At 46.3% G+C, this 7,500-nt stretch overlaps 1 protein-coding gene across 3 annotated transcripts in view; it reads right to left on the bottom strand.

Annotated features, from left to right (window-relative positions):
* Positions 1-7,500, bottom strand: part of ndp (norrin cystine knot growth factor NDP) — a 13,489-nt gene that overhangs the window by 4,721 nt on the left and 1,268 nt on the right. The window contains exons 1-2 of one of the 3 annotated variants that reach the window (XM_080018815.1): positions 6,021-6,182; positions 1-118 (exon numbers count right to left, since the gene is read on the bottom strand). The exon at positions 1-118 is cut by the window's left edge and continues 327 nt beyond it. The gene's annotated coding sequence lies outside the window, so the exon portion shown is untranslated. Of the gene's footprint in view, positions 119-6,020; positions 6,183-7,500 lie in introns of those variants that run through there. The other 2 variants (XM_080018814.1, XM_080018816.1) reach the window with 2 other exon arrangements.

The raw sequence follows: 7,500 nt of genomic DNA, 5'->3' as shown, positions 1-7,500 counted from the left end.
AAGTGTGTGTGCGTCTCGGTCTGTGGGTTGGAGCTGCAGCGGCCGTGGAGAGGAGCTTGTACGCTTGTCAAATCAGTCCGCCGCCCCATGGTCGACATCTGCGTCCCACACGACTTGTCTGGAGGAGAGAACAGACACAAAGACTGATGGGAAATATGAACAGATAAAATTAGACTGTGTGTATGTGTGTGTGTGAGTGTGTGTGTGTGTGTGTGTGTGTGTGAGTGTGTGTGTGTGTGTGTGTGTGTGTGTGTGTGTGTGTGTGTGTGTGTGTGTGTGTGTGTGTGTGTGTGTGTGTGTGTTTGTTTCTATGTCGGACGTAGTATCAGGTAAAGTTTTGTCTACTCACTACTCATTTGTTGTTCCAAGGCTGGAATTTTTTGCCAGTTGTAGTCCCTAACTGCTCCCCTTATTTTGGGAGAATAAGTTTGCGTGCGTGCGTGCGTGCGTGCGTGCGTGTGTGTGTGTGTGTGTGTGTGTGTGTGTGTGTGTGTGTGTGTGTGACAGAGACTTTCAGGCAGCCAGGAGCCTGTGGGTGTGTGATACACGGCAAAAACCTTGCCATCCACACATCTTTTATTTTCACCAAGTCATCTTCTCTCTCTCTCTCATGCGCGCACACATACACACACACACAGAAATTCAGCAGAAAGGTAAACTCATAACCAAGCCACGCTGACCCCGCCATACAGAGGAGAAACTCAAGCCACGCATAAACAGCCGGAGGCTAAATTACTTTTTTATTAAAACAAATTGCTCTCCCAACGAGCCCCTTTCGCGACCGCAAACCCTCTGCCTGCAGACCCAGCGCATATTTTCAAATTTATTCGTGTTTGTGTTCAATGTTGGGAGTTTTATTGTCCTCCTGAGTAGCATTCAGTGCTCAGGGACAGCGTGGTGCTGCAGTTACAGAAACACAAGGAGGTTCTTTAATCAGCCATGTGACCAGGAGGTGTGTGTGTGTGTGTGTGTGTCTCTGGAGGGGGTGGGTAAAGATTCAGGGGTGGTGAGACTGGGAGAAAAATAATGTAGGCGATACAGTGTATGATCATGTACTTAATTTTAACAATAATATTTTATTATTATTGATTGAATTTAAATATTAATAATAAGTTAAAAAATATATTATAAAAAGTACTAACAACAACAACAACAACAATAATAATAATAATGATGATAATAATCATCATCATCATCATCATCATCATCAATTTTCATTTTTATTCATGAAGAATGGATGTCATGGAACAATGTTTGAAAATAATTCAATTTAAAGTATTACCAGAAGACAATTGGTTTAAACAAAGTGTACATGATTATCCAATATTATAACATATATGTGTATTCCATTACAGACAGTTTATATGTCATCTTGAATTGTAGTTAGTTATAACATTAACCCTAATGAAATCTACAGCATTGCAAATAGGCTTTGAACATCATGACGTCACACACGTCACACCCAACTAACCTGGACCTATGTATTGCTGCTTGCAGCTGTATTTATTAATTATTATTATTATTGTTGTTGTTTTTGTTTGTTAATACTAATAATATTAATAATAACATTAATGTAATAATAATTTCCTGACTTTTATTATTATTAAGTATAACAATAATAATAACAACAGAAACAATAATGACAATAACAACAATAATAATAATAATAATAATAATAATAATTAAAATAATAATAATAACAATCATCATAATCAATATAATAACAATAATTATGCAGATTTGTAATGCATAATGCATGTGTGTATGTTTGTGTGTGTCCTAGTGTTTAAACATGATGTGGGTGCACGTGAAGGCCACGGCTCCCTGCCCTGAGCTCCCATGGGACCAAGTTCTCTAATTCACACACTGGCATCCTTCATGTAACTCAAACATTTGTTTGATTTGGGGGGGAATAAAAACCCTGCTTTCTATCAAAACGCCCTCTTTTTGCATCGGTCCTCATCGCCGCGCGACTCCACTCTGATTCCTCCATTTGTGACAAAAAATCACTGACCATGTCAGGTTAATTTAAACATTCAAGCCACTTCCTGTCAAACTGTACAACTCTCTCTCTCTCTCTCTCTCTCTCTCTCTCTCTCTCTCTCTCTCTCTCTCTCGTCCCGCTCCTCAACCCTAAGCTCTCTGTGTTTTTCTTTCAAGGGGGAATCATTTAGCCTTAACATTCCTGCTGTGAGAAATAGAGGTATCGTTTGGCCTGTTAAAACAAACACTCCCCGAGATCTTTCGCTCAGCCCGGTCGACATGTGGCTCTACACGGCAGCGCACGTCTAAGTGACAGAGCGTCTCAGCAGGGTGGTCACCGTGGTTGTACCTGCAGGTTTCCTAACTGCGAGGGCTTCATCTTGTTATCCAGCGTCTCTGGGACATAGAAACCAGTAATATTGCCTCTATTTTCATTTCTACATGAAATGTGTTCATAAGAAATGTGTGAGCTATGTGACCATTAAAATGGTCAGGGATAATATAACAGGATAAAACTCAGTTTGACACCGGCACGGTCCCTTTAGCTGCATTAGTTATGTGATTGTTAACTTTATCGACACTGTAAATACTCCGTTACGACTTACAGCGAACGTATCGAGAAGCCGATGCAACGTGTGAGAGCAGCAACATCATAACAGACATTGACACACGATCGTCTGTAATATCCCTTTCGATGAAGCAACGCGTGGAGAACTGCATTCATGGTTTACACAGGAGAAAAACACGTGCATAACATCCACATAAATAACGCCCCCCCCTCCCCGCCCCCCCAAAAAGTCCCCCACACATCCCCTGTAAAAAAAATTAAAACACACACACACACACACACACACACATACACACAACAAAAAACATGTGTTTTCAGTTAACAAAAGAAAATAGATCCTGACCCCACTGGCAGCCTTTCCAAATCTCATTATGAGAGTGACTCGCCTCGTAAATATCAGAACAAGTATAATAAGCAGCGATTTGTCCCGAAGGTGGCCATAAGGCTGTCAACCCTGTGCTCCGTTAGCCTTGTCGGGTTTTGATACACATTAGGAGCTGACGATATTCAATTTCCATTGTTGTTTCCGTGCTATGCAGCTGGCTGAGGCAAGCCCGTGTGGTAAGCAGATTGCTATGTGCCCAGACTCAAAGTTATTAAAGTGGGGACAACCCCCCCCCCCCAAACCCCCACCCCAGCTACAAGGTGACTACAATTGATGTCTCAATTGATGACTCACACACGAAAGCTTGTATCGCTGATACCAATGCAAATGGAATCTGGCTTAGAAAGGGGAGGCTTTGGAGACAATTTGAGAGAATGGTGGAGTGTGTATGTGTGTGCATGTTTACGTGTGTGTGTGTGTGTGTGTGTGTGTGTGGGTCTACACGTGTAATGAGCGTTCCACCCTTGATCCCTTGAAGTTGTGTCAATCAGTCCAATGTCAATCAGTCTGCCTCTCCTGCACAATGCAGGTAAATGAGGCAAAAAGCTTTTTTTTTTCCAGGGCGGGTAAAGGGCCAATTCATGCTCCTTCGCCCCAAGCTCCCCTACACCTGCACTGGACTTAAGTTTTATAGAACTAACCCTGGGTGTCCAACAACAGGACTTGGCGCCTCCCTTCCTTGCTCCTCTTTCCAGTCTCACGTGCAATCCCTACAGTATGTGACCCAACCGTAACCAGCGACCGGCAAACCCAGAACGGCCGAGGTCCATATCTCCTGGATCTGTCGCGAGTCTTTCCCGCTGACATGATTACAGCAGCAGATCCTACAAACGCGGCCCTCACTGTGGAGGGTTGACGGAGAGCGTCAGGGACTCTTGGACTCTTAACCGTTTTCATTATACAAATACAGAGCTATTGGCAGCAGGACGCCACGTAATACAATCAATTCATTCAGTTCGGATTACCCGTAAAATTTCTGGTTTTACTAAAGTAAACAGCTTCACTGAATTTATGTTGAAGAAAAGGGCCACAGCCAGGCCAGTTTTCACAAAACCTCCATCAAAGAACTACCTCAAACTTTCCATTAGACCGACTCCTTGATTTTTTGGAAAGTAGAGCCACATTACCATTGTAATGCTTTCAGAAATGCTTGAGTTTGAGAAATGGTTTGATGCTTCAGCAACTTTAGGGTCTGGGAAAAGCACAATGTTCAATCAGGCCATGGCCGATGTCTGAGGTACACCAGAAGCACTTTGCCCAGGCAACATGGAACCTCTCCCCCACTCCAAAAAGCATTAACGTTCTGATTGGAGCTCAGGGGAAGAGGCTCATAGTCGGTGTAACGCAGAGGGGCTACGGCCACGCTCGTAGCCATCGCAGAAATGAATGGCCTCTCTGTCAGGAATGCATCCGTGCCTGAAGCACTTTACCCAGTCTGAGTGGGCAAATTGAAGAATTAAAGAAGGGAAAAGAGGGTTCTGGAGTGGAAGCCCGGAAAAGTTGGGCAGAATTCCAGAAATACGCTCGAGCGTCCAACAGAAGCCGTTGCGGTATTGTCTCGTCACAGCAGCGGTGAGAGGCCGCTGGGACGCTTGGTGTCCGGCAGGGCCGAGAAGTGGATCTGTCTCGCATATAAACAAGCAAAAATAATACAATTTCTATCCATGTCAGGCTGAGGCAGAATCTTAGGCACAGACATTCTGACCTGAACCACTTGGCGAGCTCAAACCGATCTGCCTCAAACCACCTCGGACAGGGTTAATAGCTGGTGTCGCATTCTTGGCATTCAAGAGCCGCAGGGAGAACAGAGCTGGAGGCCGATAGGCAGATCAAATATACATGTTAAAAACACAAATTACATTAAACCCCGCATTAGCTATACATCTACGCATACCTAGTGCAGAGGGCCATTTCAAAATCTGATTGCTTGTTGCGAGGGATATCCGATGTCATGGAGCAAATCAAATACTGCCAATTCCTCCAACTCTTTCTGATTGTAGTATTGCTTTTACAGTATTGCTTAGGGGCGGAACATAAGCATGCATCTCACATTCTTAAATCATTTTCCAAAAAACCTGAACCTCAGAACACCTCAAAACGGCCCTTTCTTCGAAGTTCAAAAACGTTCATTGCTCAGTGGAAATTTGTTTTGTATGGTCAGCCTTGAAGGAAAAGGGAAACATTCATAATAAAAAATAGAGTTAATAGAAAATCAAAATAGTCATCGTGGTTACCACGATCAGCAAATTTACAAGTAACTGTTAATATTCAAAGAAATGCATAACAACCACGATATAAATAATAAACAATTGAGGTTTTCGGACTCAGAGACAATTCCCTTTGTTTGCACGCAGCTAATAAACCACACACTAATGACCGTTTTCTCCCCTCAGTAAAGACATTTAATTATACACTGACAAACAGCACCTTGGCGCCAAATAAGTCATAATGGAGACTTTTGTTTGCGAGTTAAAAGCGAACCCGGCGCACTGTCTCATAAAGCAGTGGGAGGCTCTTCCACGCAGCCATCCCAAATGTTCTGGCCATATGTTGTGTGGAAGAGAGTTTCTCCGTATCTGTCCGGTTTGACTGCGGACTTTGTTGCCCGTGGTGGGGGGACGGCGACAGTGGGTATAAATATGGTATTTGCATTATGCGGTGTGCTCGTATAAATATCTCCCTGCCCACCTTGCTTATGGTTATTTGTGCTATTGGGGCACACACACTTGTGGACACAAACACAGACGCACATTATTGTGGCGTGGCGTGGCTGAGATGCTGGGACAGGGCGTCCTGGGCCTTCACAAGGGATCCTCGCCGCTTGATCTCCCCTGCTCCCCGCCGGCAGCTGAGTCCACAGTTGCCGCCCAGAGAGACCGGCCGCTCTGCCCTTCCGGACACGAGACGCCGCCCCCTCACCACCACCCCCCCCCCAAACCCCAGCCCCCATCACCCTGCCATCCCATGCCACACGCCTACAAAAAAACAGGTGCATCGGGGGGGGGGGGGGGGGGACAATAGGGGAGAGAGGTATTAGCCAGGAATGACGCAGGTAAAATGCGCCGGCGACATCTGGCGCCTTACCGCTTCCATTCACTCACAGTGAATATCTTTGTCCTTCCCTCTTTTCTTCTTCTTCTCCTTCTTCTTTCCTTTTTTTTTTTCACCACATCATCATTACTCTTTGTCTTCCATTTCCACCTCCCGTTCCTTCTGTCTGCCTCTCCCCAGTCTCCCCGCTCCACCTCTGTCCATTCCCCCGCCGGCTGCGACGTGCCCAGGGTTTACGTCATGATTTCACTCCCCTCCTCCTCCTCCTCCTCCTCCTCCTCCACCTCCACCACCTCCACCACCTCCACCACCTCGCCTCCCTCCATTGTTTCACCAGCTTTTAATAAACTAAAGGGCAGATTCCTCACCGGAGGGGCGGGGCGCAGACCTGCCCCATCCCCTAAAGTCGAGCGCACACACACACAGACACACACACACACACACACACACACACACACACACACACACACACACACACACACACACTCACATAACAGTTTGGCATGCCGAGTGCCAAGCTCTGCCACTGTGACGCCAGCCACCATAACACACACACACACACACACACAGACACACACACACACACGCGCGCACACACACACAAACACGCTTTACCCTCCCCAATGCGCCAACCTCCTAAAAGCTAAGCTCCCCACTAAATATATCCCCCTGGTAAAGATAAGACAAACATCGCAGATTCAAGAGCCCTGTACGACCAATGATCGGCGGCTGTGGGAGCTCGAACCTAAGCTTGCTCATGTTAGTTTTACAATTTAGGCTTCTCAAAAACCAGAGAGAGAGAGAGAGAGAGAGAGAGAGACAGACCGTATACGTTCTTCCTGTCTCTGTGCGTCCCTCTCTTTTGTCCATCAGGGTGAAGACCTCTCCACATTGTGGTTTTAACCTTGCGTCGACCTCCTCATCCCGCAGGTTAAGACCGTCATCTGCCCCCAAGCCGAGGGACCGTAATCATTGGCCCAAAACGAATCAAACTCCGCTGCTGAGTCCTTGCCCTCCCGTGCACGTTCTCCGTCCTCGCCGGGGGAAGCTGTTAAACCGCACGCTGACCCTTTATGTGAGGGACAATTAAACCTCAATTCATCCAAAGGACATCATTTGTCTGGCCAAGGATGGGACAGGGGTCCTCGTCGGCACCGGGGACCGGGGCACGCTTGGACATTTCAAAAACACGCGGCTCCTCACCGTGCCTTCCCGCCGTCTCTAAACAATTGGAGGGGGGAGGGAGGGTGATCTTATTAGCACAGAGCTCTCAGCCCCTCACATTCACATTCGATGAACTGTTTCTCAGCTGGTGTCATTGGCTGCGAGTGCAAGGAGACGTCCGGAGGGATGCTTCCATCGTTTGTCTTCCTCTCGCTCTCTTTCTCTCTCTCGCTCTCTCTCGCTCTCTCGCTCTCTCTGTCAAGCTGTCTGTCACTCTCACCTCCTCCACCTCTTCTCTCCTCTCTCCTCCACCTCTCACACATCTTGGTTTCACACGGTTTCTCCTATT

This window comes from Zeus faber (genome assembly GCF_960531495.2).
Source record: "Zeus faber genome assembly, chromosome: 18".
In the NCBI taxonomy this organism is placed as follows: Eukaryota; Metazoa; Chordata; class Actinopteri; order Zeiformes; family Zeidae; genus Zeus; species Zeus faber.
This window is presented reverse-complemented; position numbering and strand designations above follow the sequence as displayed.